The sequence below is a fragment of the Chionomys nivalis genome, chromosome 9 (assembly GCF_950005125.1).
Source record: "Chionomys nivalis chromosome 9, mChiNiv1.1, whole genome shotgun sequence".
NCBI classification, from domain to species: domain Eukaryota; kingdom Metazoa; phylum Chordata; class Mammalia; order Rodentia; family Cricetidae; genus Chionomys; species Chionomys nivalis.
In genome coordinates, this window is record NC_080094.1 from 20,618,322 (window position 1) to 20,643,635 (window position 25,314).

General features: G+C 52.7%; 1 protein-coding gene across 8 annotated transcripts in view; it reads right to left on the reverse strand.

The window, feature by feature from the left end:
* Positions 1–25,022, reverse strand: part of Src (SRC proto-oncogene, non-receptor tyrosine kinase) — a 46,210-nt gene extending 21,188 nt beyond the window's left edge. For 2 of the 8 annotated variants that reach the window (XM_057780589.1, XM_057780588.1), the window contains exons 1-2: positions 24,716–25,021; positions 8,639–8,715 (exon numbers count right to left, since the gene is read on the reverse strand). The gene's annotated coding sequence lies outside the window, so the exon portion shown is untranslated. Of the gene's footprint in view, positions 1–1,975; positions 1,996–7,365; positions 7,468–8,638; positions 8,716–11,328; positions 11,344–24,715 lie in introns of those variants that run through there. The other 6 variants (XM_057780583.1, XM_057780585.1, XM_057780582.1 and 3 more) reach the window with 6 other exon arrangements.
* Positions 25,023–25,314: the final 292 nt, after the last annotated feature.

Here is a 25,314-nt window from a genome sequence, read left to right on the forward strand (position 1 = left end):
AATTGGAGTTGGAAGCCAGCCTGGTCTACAGAATGAGTTCTAGGACAGCCAAGACTACAGAAAAAATCCTGCCTTAAAAAAACCAAGAAAAAAAAAAAAAAGAAGAAAAGAAAAAGAAAAAAAAAGTCTGCCTGGCTTGATAAACAAATTTAAACATTTAAACTAGGAAAAACATTTGCAGCTTGTATGATGGACAAGAGCGTTTTCTTAATATATAAAGAGTTCACACAAGCTGAAAAAATAACCACAGACAGTTCACAGGAAAAGCAAACTGAGGGAGCCTTAAATATACCACAAGACTCAACAGACAAGCACACGCCGAACCACACCAGCCACCAGCAACAGCAGAACCCACACGCTCCTCCAGTAGGCATAGTGCATTCTCCAAGTCAGACCATATGCTATGCCATGAAACAAGGCTCAATAAATTTAAAAGAAACAAAATCATACAGAGCGTGTTTCCAGTCATGGTGGAGCAAAACGAATCGAAAACAGAAAGAGACAGGGGGGCCTCATAGGTGAAAACTACTGAGGAAGAAAACACAAAAATAATTAGAAAATACTTAGAAAAGAAAGTGATTGCACAGAACAGCAAGAGTCTCAGTGCAGTAAATAGAGACCTTTGCAGGGTAAATGTCTCTGCCCCAAAAGGGAGGTCTCCAATCAATACACTGACCCGCCACTGTCCAAACAAACCAAACTTGGGTGAGCAAGTGAAAGAAATAATAAAGCCTGGCGTGGAAATGATAGAGCAGGAAACAGGGAAGAACCAGCAAAAGCGGGTTAGTGCTTTTGAAAAGGTCAGCAAAAGCCACTGAACTAGAAAGAAAAAAAAAAGACTCAAAATACCCAGGTTGGGAAGAAAGCAGATTATCAAAACCCTTAATGAAATAAAATGAGCAGGATGTGGTGACGCCTACCTGTAATCCCTGCACTCTGGAGGCTGAAGCATGAGGGCCCTGAGCTTGAGGGTAGCCTGGACTACACGATAAAAACTTGTTCGAAGGGCAGAGGAGACTCAGGCATCGGGTTCACCATAGGAGGACAGCCTGTAGAAGTCAAATCTCTCCTACCACGTGGGTCCCGGGGTTTGAACTCAGGTCGTCAGACCTGGCGGCAAGCGTCCTTATCTGCTGAGCCACCTTGATGGCCCCAAACCAGTAAATTTTTTATTTGTGTATGTCTGTGCCTGCATGTGTGCATGCCACCCATGGAAGCCAAAAGAGGGCGTCAGATCCCCTGAAAGTGGAGTTGCAGGTGGTCGGTCATACGCCTCCCAATGTGGGTACTAGAAATCAAATTCAGATCCTCTGGAAGAGTAGCACCATTACTAACCACTGTCTCAAAAGAAAAAAGAGGGGGGGCAGATAGCTTCATTGATAAATTCCCTTGAGCTTTGCCGAATAACTGGGAGGCTTCACAGGTGGATTGGACCAGATACTCAGAGAGAGTTATGGTCAGTTCTCCATCAGGGCACATCTCCAGCTCACTCCATGACCCCGACACTGGAACTCCACAAAGATACCATAAGCAAACAGCAGACTAACATCTCAGAATCCAGAGGTAAAGCTGTCCACAAACAACCAGCAAACTGCATAGGGAAGAGACTGAACCAGGCCAAGCATCCCTTTATCCCAGGGTGCACGTTAGGTTTCACTTCTAAAGACCAGTGAATAACACACCACTCTACAGAAGAAACCCACATGATGACCTCAGCGTGTGGTGATATAAACACACGGACAAGACGTCTGATGTAACCCCACACCCTTTCACCACAAATCACACACACAAAACACTGGGTCACACCTGAGATTCCAACATCCAGAAAGCAGAGGCAGAAAGATCACAAGTTTTGAGGCTATTCTGGGCACTGTGAGAGTCTATCAAATAGCACGGGGCGGGGAGGGGGGAGAAGAGGATGAGGGAGAGGGAGAGACAAGGAAGCTGGGGGAGGACAGCTGGGGAACTATCTCACCTGACAGAGGACATCTAGAAAAGCCACAGCTCACGTGGTGTTCATGGTGACAGACGGACAGGAAAGCCCAGACGTCCCCAGACGCGCGTCTGGTTGAAACTGTACTTAGGGCTCCAGCCAGGGCAGCTGAGGAGGAGAGCATCATACAAAGCACTCAAGCTAAGAAGGAAGGCGGCAAATTACCTCAGCTTGCAGATGACACCGTTGGTTTGCTTGTTGGTTTTCTTTTGAGACAGTCTCAGGTAGCCCAGGATGGCTTCGAGTGCCAAGGCTAGCTCTGAACTGATGATCCTGCCACCATCTCCTAAATTCTGGGATTTCTGGGATTACAGGCATGCACCGCCATGCTGGGCCATCATGATCTCATAGAGAGAAACTCTAAGGATTCTACTAAAGTCTCAGAACTAGTGAGTGAGTTCAATAAGGCTGCACATTACGGAATCTCCATGTAAAAACAGGGCCAGTGAGATGGACGGCTCCGTGGGGGAAGGTGCCTGCTGCCGAGCCCCGCCACACATTCTGATGGCGTCTCCATGGAGGAAGGAGAACCAACTCCCAAAGCTGTCCTCTGACCTCCACTTACACACATGTGCACACACAAAAGAAAAATTTTAAAACCCCTTTTTAATTGAGCTTGGAGAGTGGCTGAAAGGTGCGGTGCTCACCAGGCATGCACGTGGCCTTGGGTTCCAGCCGCAGCCACACAAATTCAGAAACTGCACTTCTAGACATTAACAACTAATAAACCAAAATGAAAGTAAGAAAAGAATACCCCATAATAAGAAAGAATCTAGCCAGACAGTGGTGGCACATGCCTTTAATCTCAGCACTTGGGAGGCAGGCAGAGGCAGAGGCAGGCAGATCCCTGTGAGTTCGAAGCCAGTCTGGTCTACAAAGCGAGTTCCAGGGTAGCTAGGACTGTTACACAGAGAAACCCTGTCTCGAAAAATAAAAAAAAAAAAAAATTAAAAATTGAAAATTAAAAATAAAAAACAAAACAAAGAAAGAGAAGGAAGAATCTAGAACAAGATCAACAAAAGAGAGGTAAGACCTAAGCTCCCGAGAGTTAGGAACTTGCTCCAAGAAATTAAAGAGCTTATTAAAGGAAAGCTACCTTGTGCACACGTCAGAGAGCAAATAATGTGTGCGGAGGGGGGTGCTGTCAGCAACACCTGCCATACAACCATGAAGACCTGAGTTTGAGCCCCAGCGCCCACGGCCTGGAAGCCCAGCTATGTGAAGCAGTTGGGGCTCGCTTGCAGCAGCCTAGCCTATGGAGAGGCCAAAAGTCAGTGAAAGAACCTGTCTCAACCAGCAAAGTAGATGGCACCTGAGGAATGACACCTAAGGAGCCTCATCCCATCACATATACATGCATGTGCACCTGTACACACTTGCACACACACACATAAGATAGCAATACTCCATGCTGGGGTGGTGGTGGCACACACCCTTTAATCCCAGCACTCGGGAAACAGAGGAAGGTGAACTCTGTGAGTCTGAGGCCAGTCTGGACTACAGAGGGAGTTCCAGGACAGCCAGGGCTACACAGAAAAACCCTGTCTCGAAAAACCAAAAAAAGATGGCAATACTCTCACCCGATCAACTGAGGTGGCACAGTCCTGCCAGAGTCCCAGCCAACTTCTCTACAAAACCTGATAACCTGACTTAAATATATATCTGGAAAGTCGAGACCCCCAGAATTGTCAAAGCCATCCCAAAATGGAAAACAGTTTGGAGCTGCACCTCTTATTTCAAAACACATTATAGACCTGAGGGCATCACTACAGCGTGGATTGCAGCCCCCACAGCCAGCTGTACAACCTGACAGAACATAGCACCAGAAACACAGCTTCAGGGCTGACAAGATGGCTCAGCAGATAAGGTAATTGCTTCATAAGCCTGATGAACTCAGTTCCATCCCCAGAACACAACACAAGCAGCAGAGAACTGGCTCCCCATAGCTGTTCTCTGAGCTCCGCACGAGCGCCACGTAAAATCTTGATGGTCTGAACAAAGCAAAGAGAGGAGCCAGGAGAGGAACAGCAGGACTGGAAGCCCAGCATGTGGGAGGCTGAGGCAGAAAAACCGTGAATCAGAGGCTAGCCTGGGCTACATAGCACAACAAGTTATGGCTAGTGTTAAGTGTTAACTAGGCAGAATTTAGACTCACTAGGAAGACAGGATGGTGGGAAAGTCGATGGGAGACATGCCCACTGTGGGTGGTAATTCCCTGGCTGTGGTCCTGGACTCAGCTGGGCAGCAGCCTGCATTCACCCCTCTGCCTCCCGACCGTGGATGAACTGTATCAGCGGGTCAAGCTCCCGCACCTTGACCCTGCCAGGATGGACTGTGCTCCTGGGTGACAAACCAGAGCCCTGTCTCCCTCACGTTGCTCCTGACAGAGTGCTTTGTCTGAGCCGCAGGAAAAGCAGCTAAGATGACCCCTGTCCAAAAGAAAAAAAAAAACAACCCAAAACAAGAAGATATTCCCTAATCAGGTAACAAGGATTTATATCTATAAGATATAAAGAAACCTAGACCAGCAAGATGGCTCAGAGGGGTAAAGTCCAAAGATCTGAGTTCAACTTCCAAGACTCACATGGTAGAAAGAGCAAAACAACTCTCCAAAACTGTCCTCTGACTACCACATATGTGCCTTGACACTTGGGCAACACACACGAAAGAAAGAGAGAGAGAGAGAGAGAGAGAGAGAGAGAGAGAGAGAGAGAGAGAAAGAAGGGGAAGGAAGGAAGGAAGGAAGGAAGGAAGGAAGGAAGGAAGGAAGGAAGGAAGGGAGCAAGAAAAGGAAGAAAGAAAAAGAAAGAAAGAAAGAAAGAAAGAAAGAAAGAAAGAAAGAAGAAGAAAGAAAGAAAGAAAGAAAGAAAGAAAGAAAGAAAGAAAGAAAGAAAGAAAGGTTTAAAAAATAAATTCTGGCTGGGCGGTGGTGGCACACATCTTTAATCCCAGCACTCTGGAGGCAGAGGCAGAAGCATCTCTGTGAGTTCAAAGCCAGCCTGGTCTACAGAGGAGGTTCCAGAACAGCTAGGGATGTCACACAGAGAAACCCTGTCTTGAAAAACAAAATGAAACAAAAAAATTCTAAGGCTGGAGAGATGGGTCAGTGGTTAAGATCACTTGCTGTTCTTACTGAGGACCAGAGTTCAGTTCCCATATCAGGTAGCTCAGAACCACTGATACCCCAGTTCTAGGGAACTGACAACCTCTTCTGGCCTGGAGGGCACCTGTGCTCATGCACTCTCTCTCTCTCTCTCACACACACACACACACACACACACGAAAGTCTAAAAAAGAAAAACTCCTAGACTGAGGGTTAAGTGGCAGAGTGCTTACCTGGCATGAGTTGGGAGACCTAGGTGTGAACCCCAGCACTACAGCAATTGCCTGGTGTGAGTGGGGGGCCTAGGTGTGAACCCAGCACTACAACTGGACAACAACCACAATCCAGTTTAAAACGTTCAAAGGACACAAACAGACATTTCTCCCAAGAACCAGCCTGCAGCCAACATACAGAAGCACATTGCCAGCACCCACAAGAAAAGGCAAGTCAGTCACGTGAGACACTGTGTCCCGCCCACAGGACGTCTGTCATCAGAAAGGCAGCCAGCACCAGGCACTGTCAAGACATGGGGCGCTTGGACCTTCCTCTCTTGTTGTGGGGCATCAAGCGATGCAGCCCTTGGAAAAACAGCATGGCCTTCCTTTAAAAGGTTCGATAGACCAACCACGCCACCCAGGAAGTACACTCCCAAGTACACATCAGCAGCAATTACAAGATACAAGCACACAAGACCCCACACCCCACTGCACACAGGGCAACATTCACTGTGGCCTCACACTGAAACCACCCAATGCCCATCAGATGCAGACGTGATTAGAGTGTACACCTGCTGGGTACAACGGGAAGAGAGACACTAGGCTTGGAGCCCATGGCTATGCCCGCCCACTGCCCGAGCTCCACTTGGAAAGTCGAAGTTTGTCTTTCTCCTCTTTCCATCTCCCTTGGTTTGGTACTCGGGCACTGTTGGGCATCCTTGCTTCATCTGAAGAGTTTCCTAACTCCATGCAGCTGGCTGGCCGATGTCCATCACAGAGCCCACCTGGATTCCTGGCCTCCAACTCAGGAAGCACAGTTTTCCCTTATTCTTATCCATCTCCCTCCTCCTGGCACCCGAGGGCTTCAGCCTGCCTATCCTGTTGTCTCTCAAATCCCAACAAAACTGCCCACCAGTTTCAAAATAAAACTGTACATTAGAGAGACATGGTAACTTCCACATCCATCACAGCAGAGTTCATAACAGCCAAGAAACAGTTCAGTTTCTACCAACTAATGAATAAAGAAAGGAGGAAGCTGTCATTTGAATCAACACGGAGAGAAGTGGAGGACATGTGGAAAGTGAAATATGCCAGGCACCAGAAGTTCCACCTGACCTCACTCACAATGTAGAGCCTCAAAAAGTTACCATTAGGAGCTGGAGAGGCAGCAGTTAAAAATACTTGCTGCTCTTGCAGAGGCCTGGAGTTCAGTTCCCAGCACCCATATGGTGGTTCACGACCATCTTCAACTCCAGCTCCAGAGGAATGACGCCCTCTTCTGGCCACCTCAGGAACCAGCACTCACATGCACATACACACACATATACACATATTTAAAGTAAAAAGAAACACTTTCCCAAATGTTGACATGGTGGGCTGGAGAAATGGCTCAGCGGTTAAGAGCACTGCTATTCCAGAGTTTCTGGGTTCAATTCCCAGTACTCACATTGCAGCTCACAACTGTCTATAACTGTAGTCCTATGGGACCCTTTGCCGCCTTCTTCTGCTGTACAGATATATACACGCAGACAAAGCATCTATATGCATAAAATAAATAAATCTTTTTAAAAGAAATGTTGATATCATAGAAGCTGGGATAGAACAGTGTTTGCCAGAGGCTGAAGAGGAAAGGGGATGGGGAAAGATGGATCAGTGTGCAGAATGTTCTAGGACTAAGGTCCCTGTGTTCCTGTCCCCGAGCACTGGGTGCCAACAGGTAACAATGAACTGCACATTTCAGAAGCTGCAAGAACTGATTCTGAATGTTCTCACCCAGAGACACTGAGAGATTAAGACAGACAGGATCACTCGGGTCTGACCATTATAAAGCTCTCTCTCTCTCTCTCTCTCACACACACACACATGCTGTGGCTCAGGGTGGAGCAGTTGCCTAGCAGGGGTCTCAGCACAGAATCAATCAATCAATTACATATTATCTATAAACACATACAATTTTTATGTAAATTTAAAGATATTTTTATTACAATTCATTTTTTGAGATTTATTATTTTATGTATTTTGCATGCATGTATGTCTGTACACCCTGCACATACCTTGCACTCAAGAGGGCAGAAGAGGGCGTTGGATCTCCCGATACTGGAGTTTCAGATGGTTGTGAGCCATCATATGGGTGCTAGGAATTGAACCTAGGTCTTCTGGAAGAGAAGCCAGTGCTCATAACTGCTGAGCCATCTCTCCAACCCCTACAGTGTGTGTGTGTGTGTGTGTGTGTGTGTGTGTGTGTGTGTGTTTGGGGGAGGGACACTCCTGACACTGTGTGCATGTGGAGGTCACTTCTAAATGTGGGCTCCAGGGATCACACTCAGGTTGTCAGCCTTGGTGACAAGCACTTTTACCCATGGAGCCATTTCACTAGCCCTCAGAAACATTTTAATGTGTTAGAAATAGATCCATGTAGGGTTTGGGAAGATGGCTCAGTGGGCAAAGTGCCTGCCGTGCAAGGCTGGGGCTGAGTTCAGATGCCCAGCACTATATAAAGCCAGCCATGGCAGCACGTGCCGGTGACCCCAGGGATGGAGGCAGTGACAGGCAGATCCCGGGGACTTCCCGATCTTGTCTAGCTGAGACAGTGAGGTGCAGGTTCAGTGACAGACACTACCTCAAAAAATAGGATGGACAAGTGATTGAGGAAAATGTCAAACTTCAGCCTCCGAGTGTGTTCATGTGTGCATATATACCCACACACCCACACAGGGAGACAGAGGGCACAGACAGGCAGACAGACATAAGGACTTATCCACACAATGAAATATTATTTGATAAGAAAAAGTCTTGGCACAGCTGGATACATGATGCCCTAACTAAGTAGATCTTAAAAATATTACGTTAAGTGAACAGAGCCAAACAACTCTGATGAGACCATGCGATGGACCACTCAGATGGATTAATGCCACGGGAAATTATCTTCTAACATTGTGATTTTTTTAAGCTATTCTGGAAAACAGTGTTCAAGCAACAGACTGGCAAACTGGATACTTCTGTAAGTTCATCTCAAATCCAGTAACATCTCCAGTTTGGTAAGAGAGAGGGGAACTAGGGAGGGTAGGACACACAGCTACTGTTAACACTACCCAAATTACAGCTGCAGAGTCAGATCATGAGTTCAAGACCAGCCCCGGCTACACAGTGAGTCGAAGGGCAGCCTAGGCCACCATAAATAGTAAGTCAGCCTGGGTTACACAGTCAGTTGGAGATGAGCCTGTGCTTTATAGTGAGCTGGGCTACTCAGCTATTTGGGGGCTAGCCTAGACTACATAAGATACACAACCCCTCCCACAGCCAGAAACTGACACACACCCAGCTTACCTGCCTCCAATCAGATCCTGGCTCAGTCTGTCATGGTGGCACAGGCCACTCAGTGCCTTCAGCCTCCGTATTCTGTCCTGCAGAAGGAAGTTCGTCAGTGACTTCCACATGGCTGTGGTAAGCCACAGTCTCTGACAGTGATCAATGTTACCATGGACACCAGGTGACTGTCCTAGTCACCCAGAGCCTTAGAGTGGGTGTGCATGTGAGAGCTGCAGAGAGCAGACAGGCTTCCTGCAGAGGCACCCCCTGAAGGGCTGCAGGGAAGAGCAGGGTCCCCCCAATAGAGCGGGGCCTCAGGCAAAAGCAGTCTTTCCATTACCCATCCTTGAAGGTCACCAGGCTGAGAACCTGCTACATACCAGCTGGACTGGCTGCAGCCAAGGGATGGGACACACACAGGAATAACCACAGAGGGCGCTGTGGCCGGCAGAGCCTCACCTGGCCCCCATCCCACAGACCAGGAGAGGGATTAACTGTTCAAAGTCACCCAGCACTCTCAGCCCTCCCTCCTCTCCCCCTAGTCCAGAGGACAAACCCCATAATCTATCTAAATTGAGGGCTCTCAGAGGACGGTGACTCCTAGGGACAACACTCCACACATGGATCCAGGATGTCCCGCCCCACCCTGTGTGGTCAGCTCCTTTCTGTAGATGAGAAAACTGGAGTACAGAGAGGCTCAGCTGTTTCCCTAAGGTCACCCAGCAGCTAAGAGACAGCATTAGGAAGCAAGCATGGATTGTCTGGGACCCACAGGGACATCCCATGGTGAAGGCACCACAGGGCCTGCATCTACCATTGCCCATTCTCCCTTAGGCTGTTCTCAGCAAGGCCAGGAATACCAGAGCACCGCTGAGCACCGGGAAAGTAGGTGTGCCTGCCATGTAGGAATGAGTAGCGGGTGGCAGACAGATTAGGCAGTGCAGGGGTCCCCACAGGCACCTACTCAGTCAGGTCAGGGGAGCATCATGGTTTGGGGTATCCTAGACAAGTCCTTAGTCCTCCTAAGATGTCATTCATGGGGGCTGCACCCTAGCCCACAGGCTGTTGGCAAGGAACCTTCCTCTGACCCTCATTGCCAGCTCCCCAGTTCTCCCATGCCCTGGCCACAGGGACAGCCAGCCAGCCTTGTCTGTCTGCAGAGTTACCAGGAAATACTCAAAGAAGCTAAGTCAGGTGCCTGGGCCACCATCTGAGGTCCCAGCTATGGTCCAGTCCTCTTCCCAAGAGCCCAAGATCACGGGCCAGCTCATTTTTCCAAAGGGGAACAGAGACCAGACAGAAAGAGGAAGGAAGGGTGGGTTACACACTACCCAGGAGCCAAGCTGCCACAGCCTCCCCTCTAACCTTCTAGCCAGAGAGGGGTAGCACGGGAGCTTGTGGGGCCAAAGGATGGGCCCCCAGCTGACATTCAGACAACTCCTAGCAGTGGTCACCTGTGGTGGAGCAGAGGACCTGGGAGGGCATCACCCATCTCAGAGGAGTGATGCCCTCCCTGTGGCATCACTCTGGGGGGCACTCCCTGTGGCATCACTCTTGGGGGGCACTCCCTGTGGCATCACTCTTGGGGGGCACTCCCTGCGGCGGGTACCTGCTCCCTGACTCTCTCTTTAGTACGACTGTGGGAACTGCCTGGGTAGCCTTCCACAGGAGGCTTGATCATGTGGAAAGAAAAAAGGGCTAAGGAAATCCGCCCGAGAGTAGCAAAGACTGAGACTTGACCCTCACAGGGCCTCATGCAGCCCAGGCTGGCCTCAAACTCACTACGACTTGAAGTTCCAACTTCCTCCGTTCACCTCCCAATTTCAGTTTACACGGTGGTGGGGACCGAACCCAGGGTCTTGAGTAAGCATTCCACAATTCTACCAGTGACATCCCCAGCACCTTTCATGAGTTTTCTTGAGATAAAAGTCATGCTACATAGCACTGGCTAGCCTAGAATTCAGTCTGTAGATCTAACTGACCTTGAACTCAGAGATCCACCTGCCTCTGCTTCCCTCCCAAGTACTGGAATTAAAGGCGTAAGCCCACCATAAGTGTGCCTACCATACAAGTCCTATGTGCCTTTTTTTTTTTTTTCCTGAGGCAGGTTTCTCTGTGTAGCCTTGTCTAGCCTGACTCTGTAGATCAGGCTAGCCTTGAACTCACTCTGTAGATCAGGCTAGCCTTGAACTCACTCTGTAGATCAGGCTAGCCTTGAACTCACTCTGTAGATCAGGCTAGCCTTGAACTCACTGAGATCTGCTTCACTCTGCTAGAGTCAAAGAAAGACACTAGGATCAAAAAAAGACTCGGGTTGCGAGCACTGGCTGCTGTACCAGAGGTCCCGAGTTCAATTCCCAGCAACCACATGGTGGCTCACAACCTTCCATAATAGGATCTGACTCCCTCTTCTGGCATTCAGGTATACATGCAGAGCACTCATCATTAAAATATGAATAAATAAAAATTTAAAAAGATACACACACACACACAAAAAAAAAAAACTGGGCGATGGTGGTGCATGCCTTCAATCCCAGCACTCGGTAGACAGAATCAGGATGGTCTACAAGAGCTAGTTCCAGAATAGCTAGGGCTGTTACACAGAGAAATCCAGTATCAAAAAACCGAGAGAGAGAGAGAGAGAGAGAGAGAGAGAGAGAGAGAGAGAGAGAGAGAGGAAACAAGAAGGCCTCCCATGTTCATCTTACAGATGAGGAGAAACAGGTGAGTCTAAGGTCCCATCCTGTGACAGCTTGTGACTCCTGTGACAAGTCCTCAGGTTTTTTCCTACAGCAGGCTGCCCTCAGGGGCTGCAAGAGGCTCCAAGAGAAGAGCACGCAGCTGGGTTGGGTTGGCCTGGAACCCAGCAAATGGACGGCTCCAATGCAGACTCCTAGGCAAGACAGGAGCAGTGGGGCAGAGACAGACCCTCCTGTAAAAGTGAACAGCACCCAGAATGAGATCTCGGCAGCCCGCAGCCGTGTGGTTTTACATCCAAAGTCAGGGTCCAGAAAACACTTACTTCCCATGCTGTCCCGGAAAGAGGCAGGGAAGACAGGCACGGAAGACAGGTAGGGGTGGTTGGAGCTGTCCCAACTCAGTGGAGGAGCTGCTGGCATAAGGCCTATGGGACACCCCAAGATGACTGATTAATGAGCTCAGGGAGGTCCCCATCACTGTGTGACCCCAGGCAGGCCACACTTCCTCTGGGCCTCAGGCGGTGTCTGGGCACAGAATCTCTGACAAGCTCAGAATGAGGGAGTGATCTTGGTGGGACACTGAGGTGACAGTCTTTTCCCAGTCTCTCCAAGGTCATCTGGGCGACCCCACCCCACTGGTGGCAAGCGGATGGGTCCTGAGGGGGACTGCCAGCCGGCCCCTGCCCACGGTGCCCGCTGTTCCCTGCCAACAGCTCTGGTTGCTTCTCAACTCTGGGAACACAGTGCCCCCTCCTCCCCGCCCACACCCAGGTGGCATTTCCCTTGGGGACATGGGTAGGCAGGAACACCAAGTGGCCAGGCCCCACTGCACAAGCAATCCTAAGCTCCACCCCTACCCTAGTCCACGGGTGCCAGCTCCTTTCCCTTTCCATGAACATGAGTGGGGGCAGTGGTCAGCAAGATGGTCCCAACACTCCCCTGCCTGCTGGGACCACCGCTTGTTCCATCTCCCTCCACCCCCTCCCACCGCTTCACCCCTAAATGAGTCTCCAGCGCTGGGCCTCTGCACAGGCTGCTCCCTCCTCAGTGGCCAATCCCCCAACCTCACCTATCCTTACCCAGCTGAAAAGAAAAGAGGAACCCCTCTTTATCTGGGCTAACAGAGCCTTTCCTCAACGTGAGGATTAAGAACAGAACCACCTTGGTTCAAAACCCAGCTCCAGTCCTTCCTTACTGTGTGACCTTGGCACAGTTTCTCGACCTCTCTGTGCCTGTTTCCTCTCCTATATAATTAGAGGACACAAACACCCTACTTTAAAGAACTGCCACAAGAATAAAGTAAGTTCCTGTCTGTGAAGTCCTGAGAACAGGACCCAGCGCCCAGCAAGCATGCTCTGCGTATCGATGGCCCATCAGAGCCACGGCTACTGTGTAGGGAACCTACTGAGCGCTAGACCCTGGGGTTGTGTGGCCACTCAGCACAGCAGGGAGGCTGTCCATATGACCCACATCAACCTCACCAGCAAACTGTACCAGGGGGAAGTGGGGGCCGCTGGTATAAAGAAATGGTGGGCTTTGGGCAGATTACAGATCCGTAGTTGTGCAGAAATACACTCGACGTGGGACACTGGAGATGGACTCGCGCAATGACAAGAGGGAGAGCCAGGAAGGACTAGGGGCCAAGTGCTCTGCTATGGCTCCTCGATACAGACAGAAGATGCTACACTAAACAGTGAACAATGCCTGAGTACTCCAGTGCTCAGTACCCAGGAACTACAAAAGTCAACCGTCTGCTCCTCACCAGCAGGTACCGCAGCCCCACCCGACCCTGGGCACCCGACTCCATCCCCCAGGTCTTCCTGCCTTCTTCCTCCCCCATTCTCCCCTCTCCCACCCTGTTCCTCAGACTCTTGTTGTTGCTCTAACACTCCAAGCATGCCCCTGTCTCAGGGCTTTTGCACTGGCATTCCCTCCCTGAGAGCTCCCAGTGCCAGCCAGTCTTTCAGTGTGGGCACCATCCTGGCTGCCGACCCAGATCCGCTCCCTGGCGTATGTGTGGAGCCCACAGCACTGGGTTCCCTCTAGCAGACTATGTACACTGTTCCCTTGTTTGCTGCTTTTCTGGCCACCCTGAGGGTCGACAACCCACAAAGGCAGGAATTGTGTCCAGCTGCTTCTCTAACGTGTCTCCAGCCTCCAGAACACTGTCCAGGGCAAAGAAGTGCTCAGTGTACATGGCCCGATGATGGATGCGTGGATGGATGCATGGATGGACGGACGATGGATGCATGCATGGGTGGGTGGATGGATGGATGCACGGATGGTAGCTGGATATTTGGATGGATGCATAAATGGATGGATGCACGATGCATGGACGGATGGTAGGTGGATACATGGACAGATAGGAAGAAGGATGGATTGGTAGATGGATGGGTGAAGATGGCTAGGTAGGTGGACAGATGGACAGATGGATGGACAGGGTGGAGGGTAGATGAGTGGATAGACAGTAGATGGACAAGTGGGTGGCTGGGTAGTTAGGGATATGGATGGGCCCCACCTAGAACCTCCCAGGAAGAAGAGGCAGCCTAAACCATAGGTCTATTCATTCCAGAAGCTGAGCCCCATCCCCAGGTCTCCCCGCATCCTGCACTGCACGAGCTCCCAGCAGAGACTCTGATCACCCAACTTACACAGGCAATGTAAAATATAAAGCAACTCCAGTCCCGGGCCCCACCCAGCACAGGCCTGGGCCAGGAACTGGATGGGAGGTGGGGGAGGGTGTCTGCCAAGTGAGTAAGGAGTGAGCAGGAGTGAGAGAGGGTGCATGGGGGCGGGGAAGCAGGCAGATCCAAGGGCCACAGCAGTCAGAACATGTCTGGTCCTGCATTCTCAGTACAAGCATGCTAGGGGCTGTCAAGCCTCAAACCGGCTCCGCCAGTGCCACTGGGCAGAGTGCCTGCAGGCTCCAGCTGGTCCTGGCAAAGGTGGAGGGGGTGCTTTTGGACCCTGGACCTGCAGCCTGGGAAGATATAAGCTAAGCAAGTGGAAAATGAAGCTCACACAGCAAACCTGGTGCAGAACGAGTAGTCCCTGCTACTCTCTTCTGGACTTCAGTCCCCGACCTGTGCCCACTAGGCTGTGTCCTAAGCCTGGAAATCCAAAGTGTCCACCCTGCAGCCTTGAGGCCACAGCAACCCCAGACCAGCTAGGAATGCAACCTAACACAAAGTTGTAACTTGCCTGAGACAAGATCTGCCCCATTTGTTTCACTTTTGTTACTCTAGAGTCCCTGGTGCACGAGATAGAGATGACAACACTATGTTGCAATCTTAAGAAGCTGGAAATCCAGCTTCTAGGATGAAGGAGGCCAAGGCCTGGAAGTGAGCGGAGCCTGCACAGGACAGGGTGAGCTGGGCCCTGGAGGCAGGCAGCTAAGTGACCCAGCTCAGAACGCTGACCTGCTCCGCCAGGCTAGGAGGCCTTCTGTGAACCGTGGTGCCCTTCTGGGCTGCTTCCCCCTGTGGGAAGAGGCCTTGGACTCTGATTCCAGGAACCGTCAACCCAAGGTGCTGAGATATCTAAGAGACCACCTTGCTCCGAAGTCCAGCTGTGGATGCGCAGGCCCTCATGCCCCAGACTCCTGCAGTGACCGAGGGAGAGACTTTAACAAAAGAGGAAACTGAGACTCAGTACACACAGCAGGACGGAGTCAAGCTCTCCCCAGCCTAGAGGGAGACTGAGCCATCTCCACTTCCCAAGACAAGAAACGGGTATACTTTAAGATCACTGGCGGGGAATTGAGGACCTGGGTCTGTATTCTCTAAAGCCATAGGTTCCCTAGGCCTTAACAGTCCAAACCCAGCCCTGCCCACCAGTTCCAAACCTTGTCAGCCCCAGCTCCCAACACTTTTGTTCCTTCTCTCGTGCACCACCACTGGGGCAGAAAGCATCTGCGAAACGCGGATCTAAATCCTTCAGCCCTGACCTTACCAAGGCTCTACCCTAAAGGAAAGACCAAGTCTTTTCAGGGGCCTCAGAAATCCACTGGTCCCCACACCAGCCCTACCCTTCCCCCCATTTCCCTCTAGTGTACAGGCCAATAGCTCCCCCTTCCCTGGAAACAGCGTGTTCCTGCCACAGGGCCCTTGCCCAGGCCGCTCTCTTTGCCCTGAGTTTACTCCACACACACCCCCCCATGCATACACGCCTCACTCCCTCACTCTCTCTGCGTCTTCAGAACCCTTGTCACCTACTCCAATAGGCACTTCAGTAGCAGCACCCCAGCCAACTCCAGCCTCGGTTCAAAAGAGATCTTTTCAGGGGACATAAGGGTCCCGCAACCCTGCCTAAGGCCCTCCATTTCTCTTTCCTGGCCCAACTCTTCTCTCTGATGACAGCAATCTCTAAATGATGGCAGGGCCATGTCTACTCCCTCACAGACGGCTGTTTGGTGGTGTTGTATTAAAACCTGCACACAGTGCCATGTGGTGGTGACGCACGCCTTTAATCCCAGCACTTGAGAGGCAGAGACAGGCGGATCTCTGTGAGGTTGAGGCCAGCCTGGTCTATAGAGCAAGTTCCAGGACAGTCAAGGCTACACAGAGAAACCCTGTCTCAAAACAAACAAACAAAACCTAGCACCGAGCTGGAAGAGTTGGACTCCTTCAGGACAATGTGGCCCAAAGCATAGGCCCAGCAAGAGGAAGGTTCCTGGGGTAGAGGGAAGAAGGAAGATGGGCTAATGGGAAGATGAATGGGTGAACTGGAGGATGAGAGTGGATGGGAGGACAGACGCACAGGGCGCCCACAGTAGGCTCGGGATTTGCCAGGGATGCCTGACCTGAGAAATGGGCAGGACAGGGAAAAGACACTGGGCTCCCCAGCCAGAACGGCCAGGATGTGCAACCCACCGGGTTCCCACTCTTGGCCTCAGAAAGCTCCTTCTCCCAGGGGACGGAGTGCAGAGGAGGAGCAGACAGCCCTGCTTCCAAGGGAGGGGGATCCCAGGCTCCATCTGTCTCCCCACAAAGGGGCTTTGTCCTTGGAACTGAAAGCCTAGGGCGTCCGGAAACTGCCCCTTGGCAGCTCAGCAAGGCCTCGGCTCTGAGCCAGGTTCTCCCAGCACTCTACAACACTGGATGCAGCCCTCCAAAGGAGAGCCTCCGTTTCTGTTGGGGGAGAAACTGAGGCTCAGGAAGGCAAAATCACTTAACTAAGCTCTCTCAGCTGGAATCAAAATGAGGCTTCAAAGCCAGGCCTGTTGGGTCCCACAGTAGATAGTTCTCAGACCATGGGGAGCTCAAGAGAGGGTGGACTGTGCCTTGAGAGGCTCACCCAAAAGGATAAAGCCTGGGACCTGGATCAGAGCCCACCCCAGGTGCCTGTGGAACCCACCACTGGGTCCCCCTATTTCCTGAAGGGCAGTGTGACCAAGAGATGCTGTGAGAGGGGACTGTGGCAGTCCTCCCTGCCCCCCACCCCCAACCCAGGGTCTTACTATTCCCAGACAGAACCACTCAGCAGGGTTCCCTGTGCCACTGCAGCAAGACCACACTGTGAGCCTAGCATGACCCACAGAACTGGGCACATCCATGTCCCCGGGGGCCTCCCACCTCACAAGCTGTGTGTAAACACTTCACTGTGTGCTTGGAGTGTCTACAGAGGGCACCAGATCCAGGAGTCGCACACTGCACCATCAGCCTCCATCAGGCTTCCTCTCAGGCTGGCCTCTGTCCTCCACCCAGGGCTTTGATCCCTGTTTTGAACCCCAGCCCCACTTCATCTTCCTCTGCCCTCCGCCACCTATGTCTGCCCTGCTCCCATCACTCAAGACAACAAAGTCTGAGTGCACCAGATGGACGAGGGCCCGTTCTTAGTACCTATACATGACCACAGCCCCAGGCTACACACACGCACACACACACACACACACACACACACGCTCACGGATATACACATGCTACACTACACATACACACTTTAGCTGCCGGGTTCCCTCTGTCTAGCATGCCCTCACTCTTCTCTTTCTCTCATCACCTCTTGCTCACCCTTTAAGTCCTGGGTGTCACTTTCGGGAAGCCCTCCTGGCATTGTCAGGCTGCCATCATTTCTGTGGTACCGAGCTCACGGCAGAGGCAATCATCGGGGTCTGTACTTAGCTCCCCAGAGCATTGCTTCCAGAGAGTCCCAGATCAATCCCCAACACTGACCATGTTGTCCTGTCTTCTAAAGAGCATCTCCTCTCAAAGCCCGGGAGCAGCCTCCTGTGCCCCCTCCCCCACCAGGTGTGCACCCCATCACTGGCTCAGACATCATCAGTTGCTAACCAAGGCCTATCCAGACAGCCCCAAAGGCAGGCAAGGCCTGTTCTGGCCATGATGCCCATGGATCTAAGGTGTGGGCAGAGTGGGTGGAGGGGGAGCTGCCTGCAAGTGGCCAACTGGTAACCAAACCCACATTGCTTCTAAAACTAGGGCACAGGATAGAAATGGGAACAGCAGAATTGTCCCCAAATAGAACGGTGGCTCATCTCATCTGGTTCCGGGCTTTTAGAACACCTGGAGGGGTGGGGGTGGGGAGCAGGAGGCAGATCTTGCAGTGGGGACCCACTCAATTTATAAACACCCTCCCCAGATCCCAGGCTGCCCCACCTGCAAGCCTTTGATCACACCATCCTCTGTCTGTAACAATTTTCCCTTCCTGCTCCTCGACCTCGACCATTGAGGCAAAACTTCTTAAAGCTGTAAGACATTTAAAGAGAAGGAGCTTGTGATCTTCCAGCCGAGCCAAGAGGAAAAGCTGCTGCCTCCTGACGCAGACAAGGACAAGGAAGGAAGAAGCTATTTTCCTGGTCCCCCAGCAGAGGCAGGTGGAACAGGGCTGGCTTCAGCCTCCCTTGGGGACTAGGTACAGCTCAGAACAAAGTCCACAGGGCACAGCCTGGCCACTGAATACTTAGAAGGAACCTCCCAGCATTACCCTTTCAATGCTATGTGACCGCAGGGAAGTCACTTTACCTCTCTGATCCACTTAGGAACTCACAGGAAAGGAAGACTCAAGACTCAGAAACAAGGGGGTATCCTAGCTGCCCAAGCTGAGGACAATTTCCTCATCTGTCAAATGAAGGTGCTCACTGGGTTCTATCTCCCTCACAGTTCTGCTGGGGCGCACAGGTAACTACATACAAACTGTAAAGTGCTATACTGTTGGGAGTGGTAATTACCACACATTTCCTTAGAGGGAGAGAAAACCAGCCTTGAGTCAGGACTTGCCACCTACGGACAGAGCTGGAGCCTTAAAAGACAACAGGAGAAAGGGTAGAGGAGGCTCAGGGGGGAGCCAGAGATATGTCAGCTACCGGAGGCCTAGCCCAGTGTATGCTGGATCCTATAATTCCAACCCTCAGAAAACTGAGGCAGGAGGATTACTGATGCCAGTTTGGGCTACAAAATGAGTTCCAAGGGGCTGGAGAGATGGCTCAGAGGTTAAGAGCATTGCCTGCTCTTCCAAAGGTCCTGAGTTCAATTCCCGGCAACCACATGGTGGCTCACAACCATCTGTAAAGAGGTCTGGTGCCCTCTTCTGGCCTGTAGATATGCACACAGACAGAATATTGTATACATAATAAATAAATATTTAAAAAAAAAAAAAAATGAGTTCCAAGACAGCCTGGGCCATATAGCAAGACTCTCTCTGTCTCTGTCTCTCTCTCTCTCTCACACACACACACACACCTGCCCAATAAAAGAATAGGGGACCTTCACAGGAGTGGAGGAACTATACAGGCAAAGACATGGACACCCAACTATGTAGTAAGTATGAAACCAGCCAGTGGCTCAAAGCACCTGCAGGGTAAACCACAACAGAGACACATGGAAGAAGGGAGGCTCAGGCTGAGGAAGGAACTCTGTCCCCACAGGCAACATCTCCAGGAGCTCTGCAGAGCTCGGACCCTTCTCTGAGCCTCTGCTTGCCACCACAAGGAAAGTGCAGCTGTACCCAGGCCATGTGGACCAGCATGCGAAGAACCCGCTGGCCAGATGGCAGATACCTCCTAGGGAGGGCCCACAAGTCAGGGGAATCTTGGGCACTAGAGGTCATGGGACAGATATATGATCAGATCCTAGGAGCGGCAGGAAGAGGTGGGAGGTTGCCTCAGAGTAGCTAGATGGAGCTGGCAGGTTCCAATCAATGCAATCCCGTCTAGATGTACAGGGCAGGACAACCAGAGTCCAAGGTGGCCGGTGCCAACCCTGAGGGCTCCCAGAGCAATTTGCCCTTCTGCCTCACCACAGAATCAACTTCCCTCACAGCCTCAAAACACCTTGAGTGGGCCCTGTGCCCAAAGACTGGACAAACACTAGCATGCCTTACAGTCGGGCCACCTTCTCATAGCTATACTAGAGCTACACAGATTGGTGAAACTGAGGCACAGAGCAGTCATTTTTCCCACAAGCAGATATAACAAGCAGGCCACTATGCCAGGATTCAAACCTAGAGTCGACTGCCTCCCTAGGCCTCACTACTGCCAAAAGATCAAGTACCTGGCCTATCCAATACTCACCAGCCACAATTCAATGCCCAGGAAGTCACTGAACCCATAATCTGCCTAAGAAAGATGTCAGCCACACTGGGGACACCCAGCAGAAATCAGACATCCACAATCACCGAGACACCAGAAGTCCACGCTCACATCTCACTTGTCCTTTGCTTCTCAGAGCCCCTGCTCATAATAGGAATAAAGTTCCACCCACTCCAGGATAAGGAACAGAGATAGTGGGTCACCCTGCTGTGCTCCAGCTCTAGAGAACGTAGTGCGTGGATACTGATATCAGATAAAGTCAAGTGGAGGCCACAAGTGGACAGAGTGACCTGAGGGACACTATCAGACTCCAGCAAGACGGCCATGCCTCTTGTGCCACCCCAGCCCTGTTTCCAACCCCCAGTGTCAAATTTGACAGTGCACAGTCCAGCAGGCCCAAGGACGCCTAAGCATCCATGTCCACCATCACCAATAGTTGGCAGACACCCCCTGCCCCACTCAACTCCAGCTAGAACCCTGTCTCGGGTTCTCAAACACGGGAAGACACTGAGGGCAGAACAGGAAGAGAAACACCACAATCTTCTAATTTCTTCTCACTTCTCCTTTCTAGAAATCCTTTGAGTAGTCCTAGGGGAAGTCACTCGTCCCAAGTCCCACAGCAATGAGTCGGAGAGATGGGGGTTCTGGCTTCCTGTTCTGGGATTCTCCCTAAATGCCTAGCCCTCTCTCTAGTCAGGCCATCTGACAGTGTTGAGGTCATGAGCAGGCTGGCTAGCGAGGACAGACATACATCAAAAAAAAAAAAAAAAGACATTAGCATTTTCTTCCTATCTTGGTTAACTTGCCCTGGGTCTTTCTCCTTTACACTCCACCCCTCCCCCAGTGGTCTGGATAGATCAGGAATGACAAACTCATAGCACACAGACCATGCTTGCTAAGCTTCTGCCCAGAGCAGACATTACTAATTTATCACAGCACTGCTTCCCATGAAGCCAAAATTGGACATCAGAATGCTTCTCAGCACAGCACTTCGGCTTGTGGAACAGGAGTCAGGGCTTCGTGTCTGAGCCAGAGAAGAGAAAATATATAGAACATACACTAAACATCAGTAGATTAAGCTACTTACACTTACTTTAGCAAAGAGGCTGTGATTTGACTCTGGGCTTACCAGTAGAACGAGGCCTTGAGCAACAGGTCTCCTGAGGCAGAGCCGGCTCCAGGGAGGGTCTGTGGGATCCCAGCCTCTCCTTGTCCCTGTCAGCTGCAAGCCCATTATACAGTTTCAGCCTTAAGTCACAGGACTGGGACCAGCTACTAGGAGGTAAGATTTTAGCCCATGTCTGTCTCTAACCTGCCCTGAACGCGTTAGGTACTCCATGCCCATCCTCTTGGGACATCCAGGGAGCCATGAATCAGCCCTACTTTATGGATAAAGAAACTGAGACCCCCTCAAAGGTGATGGTTTCTCCCCAGAAAGTCAGAGAGGTCCCCGCCCCCCCCGAGGAAGTTAATGTACATAGGAGGCACAAAAGGCTGTGAAGTCTGAAGGACCACGGGGGGGACAGGAGGACCACGGGGGGGACAGGAGGACCAAGAAGGGACAGGAGGACCACAGAGGGACAGGAGGACCACGGAGGGGACAGGAGGACCAAGGAGGGACAGGCTGTAGCTCACAGGGGGCCTCTACAGAGTTCCGAGACTCCAGCAGCACCAGTGCTGAATGTGGATTCAGAATCCTACAGCCCATCCCAGGCTGTCACCTGGGAAACCCTAGGCAAGTGGCCTTTGCTCTCTTGGTCTTAACAGTGTACATCCAGAAAGCTAGACTAGACCATCTCAGGGGCATAACCCCCAGCTCGGCTTTCTGGCTCAGAGAGTGCGGGCTCACGGTCACCCAGCACTGCTGTCTTTTCCTATCAACATCCTCCTCTAGACAAGCTCTGCCCAAACTGGGACCGACCTTCAGACCCATTGCCATCATCCCACTCAAGGCCATGGCCACACGGATGGCCAGACTGAGCCCGGAGATACCAATGGACTTCCCAATGCCACACACAGCCCACGGGTCCCATTTTTCTAGGTGTTTACTAATTGCCAGGCACAGAACCTTCTCTTAACCCTAACTGGAAAGGGAGAGATGGTTGGCCTCATTTTCTGTGAAGAAACCAAGTCTCAGGAAGACACAGTGAAGGACCCAAAGACACACAGCAAATGGGACAGTCAGCAGCCAGAACTTGAACTCAGGCCTATCAGACGAACACACATGATCTCCAGTTTCCTGGCTGACTATCCCTGCCCTGCAGCTCTCTCCCAAGCTTCCCCCCACACTGTACTGTGCTTCCTGATCCCTGGGTCTGACCGCCTCTGACTTCGTGGGTAGAATGAACTCCTATTGTACCTTCAAAGCCCCAGCTTCTTAAGACCTGATCGGGCCCCCACAGAATCCTGGAGGCCAGCCTCCACACCTATTCCACTAGCTCTGTGCCTTGGCTTCCAGCTTAAGCTGCTTCGCACAACTCCCTGTGTAAAAATGGAGGTCAAGATCCTTCTCAAGGCTTCGAGGGGCCCCTCACAGAGACCAGCCCTACTGATAACAGGCCCTGTTGGCCCGTCCTCTCTCAGAGCTCTCCCCTTGTTTCTCCACAACAGGTATACAACCCCACCCCCCAACACCTCAGGGCTCTGCACACACCTGTCCCTAGCTTCATGCCCAGGTACCTCCTACACTCTTCCTTCAAGATCCCTCTGTTCCCCAGACCTTGGCCTTATCACAGCCATTATAGATACTCATTTATCTGGTCACTTGGCTTGTCCTCCATACTCCAGTTTCTAGGAGCCAAGGACCTGTTCACAGTTTTCCAGTAAGTCTCCAGGCAGATGACCTTCTGCGCAGAGAGGAAGAAGGCTGGCCCACTTGCACTCTAGGCCAGCTGGCCACTGCTTCCTCCAGCTCAAGCCCCTCCCTCCTCCAGGAAGCCGTCTGGTCCTCCAACCACAAAGCTGCTCAACAAAGCTCACCGGCCCTAGCGCATAGTAAGTGCTCAATGTACAATCAGAGACCGTCGAGGACCAGATGGATAGCAGGGACAAAAATCATTTAACTGAGTCCTCCCTAGATCCTGGAGCTTAGAGGACCCAGACTGGTGGAGGGCTGGGAGAAAGGAACACAACCGGGAACAGAAGAGGATGGGGTGGGAGAGATAGGGTAGCCAGCCCTAAGGCTGAAAGGACAAGGAGGAGCATGAGATAGTGGTGCTCCTGGCACTCACTCTCAGTGTGGAACCAGCTGAGAGAGGTGACATGCTATAAGTCACTTCCCCTTGTGGAAAGGCCGCCTCACCGGGACACACCCCGTCTCCAGTAGGGCCTTATGACTCCGCCAGGTGGGGGTGATATGGGAGAAGCTTTTTCCAACAGTGCTTTGTGCCTGACCTCCCCCCCAGCCTTCACTGTCAACTGCAGGTTAAAGGGCAGCCAGCCAGCTCCTCTGCCGTCTAGGCTCCGGTTCCAGCTGCCGACTGGGCTAGCCCCAGGAGTTCAGTGGACTTCAGCAGCTCTGGTTGGTCATCACGGCTCCATCTGATCTATCCCGCCGTCCTGTGGTGCCGCGACGAGCACCAGGGCCTTGGGCATGTAACTTGTGCTCTACCACTGAGCTCCCTCACATCCCACCTGACCATTCCTCCCTGACAGGGCTGAGGCCAAAGAGAACCCAAAGCGGACTATGTTCACCCAGCTTTGAGCGGCTGGAGGATGTTCCGCTGTTCCTTTCTGAAGGGGCTCTAGGGCACCCTTTGAGGCAGGGTTACCCTCTTCAGCTGGTGGCTGTCACAAGCACCCCAGCCATCTCGTGTAGGCTCCAGATCATTTATTGACACGCACCCCCACCCCCACGCCTTAGCTCCGGAAGTGCAGGGAATAGTCACCTAAGGACCCTGTCGCTGATGGGACGGGTCCAAGGGGCAGCCCGGCTCAGATCATGCAGAAAAACAAGAAACTTAGATACCTGGAGTCACAAGTCAGGAAAGAGCCTCCCAACCCCCACGCGCGTCCTGCCCCCATGCCCACCTTGGAAACTGAACCCGACCTCCACCCAGGTGAACCCATCACCATTGCCTTTATTGGGCAGTTTGTGGGGCTGGGAAGACCTTGTTCAGGACCCCATAAGCCTCACACGCCTCTGTCCACTTTCCATCCTCTGAATACCCTAGAGGTTTAAGGGTTACCCAGGGGTGAGTCCCCTCTGTGCACTCCACCCTTCAGCCTGGCTAGGACCACCCATCACCAAGGAGGGCCTTGGCTCAGAGAGCGAAGGTAGTTGTCCCCAAGACACACAGCATGACAAGTGGTGGTCCTAGCAGGGTACACAAACTCACCTCCAGTACCTGCCCGGGGGGGGGGGGGGCAAGTGGACCTAGCGGTAGTAATGAAACCCCAAAACTTTGGCCAACTTCTGAGCCTGCCGGTCGCTGGGCCTAAGCAGGGGCGAGGCTGGGGGCTGGGGGCCCCCGAGGGCAGAGTGGCCCAGTCTCTTCCAGGCCAGAGCACCAGGCCCTAACAGAGGCCCCGAGACCTCCTTGGGTCGTGTGACCGGCAAGGCGTCCAGTCCCCAGCGCCCACCCCACCCCCACCACCCACTCCGGGCCGGGGGCGTTGGGCCCCGCCAGCCGCGATCGCGGGCGGCGCCCATCGGCCGGGTTTTCAGATGTGGCCTAGCCGGGCCGGGGACTCCACGACCGAGGGTCCCCACGCGCCGGTGCCCCCCGCGCCCCTCCCGGCTTCCCCGCGCATCCCAACAAAAGGCCGCGGCGGGCAGGTCGCGGGCCGCGGCGGGGAGTGGGCAGGGCGGGAGCCCACAGCGGGGCGCGGGGCCGGCGGGGCGGGGGCGCTCACCTGCGCGGCGGCCGCGGGCTCCGGACGCGCCCGGGCGGACCCCAGCGGGGCGCGCGGCGCTGGCGGGCGGCGGCCTGGCCGCTCCGGCGGGGCGGCCGGGTAGATTCCGGGCCGGGAAAGACAGACCTAGAGAAAGGGAGGAGGCGGCGGCGGCGGCAGCGGCGAGGGGGAGGGAGCGCGCGGGAGGAGGGGCCGCGGCCGCGGCGAGCCGGAGAAAGGAGGAAGCGCGGACCCGGGCCCCGCCGGCGACCCGTGGGACCTGCTGCGCGAGCCGGGCCCGCGCCTCCCGCACCCAGCCCCCTCCCCGCAGCTCCGTCGGCGGGAGCGCCCTCCACGCCACGCGCCCAGCTCGGCCGCCTGGGGAGCACGTTAGGGTTCCACCCTAGCTACCTGAGCTACGCACCGATGGCTAGCACTACCTTCCAGACACGAAAACTGAGGCACTGGCTACACCAGCCTTGACCTGAGTGTCTTTAACTGGAGACCGGGACCAGACGGACGGAGTAAGGAGAAGAGGCAGCATTATTCCAATGTATCAAGAGGCGAAACAGGGGCTCGTTACGTGACCCAGCTTGGCCTTGAACTTGTGACCACCTCCA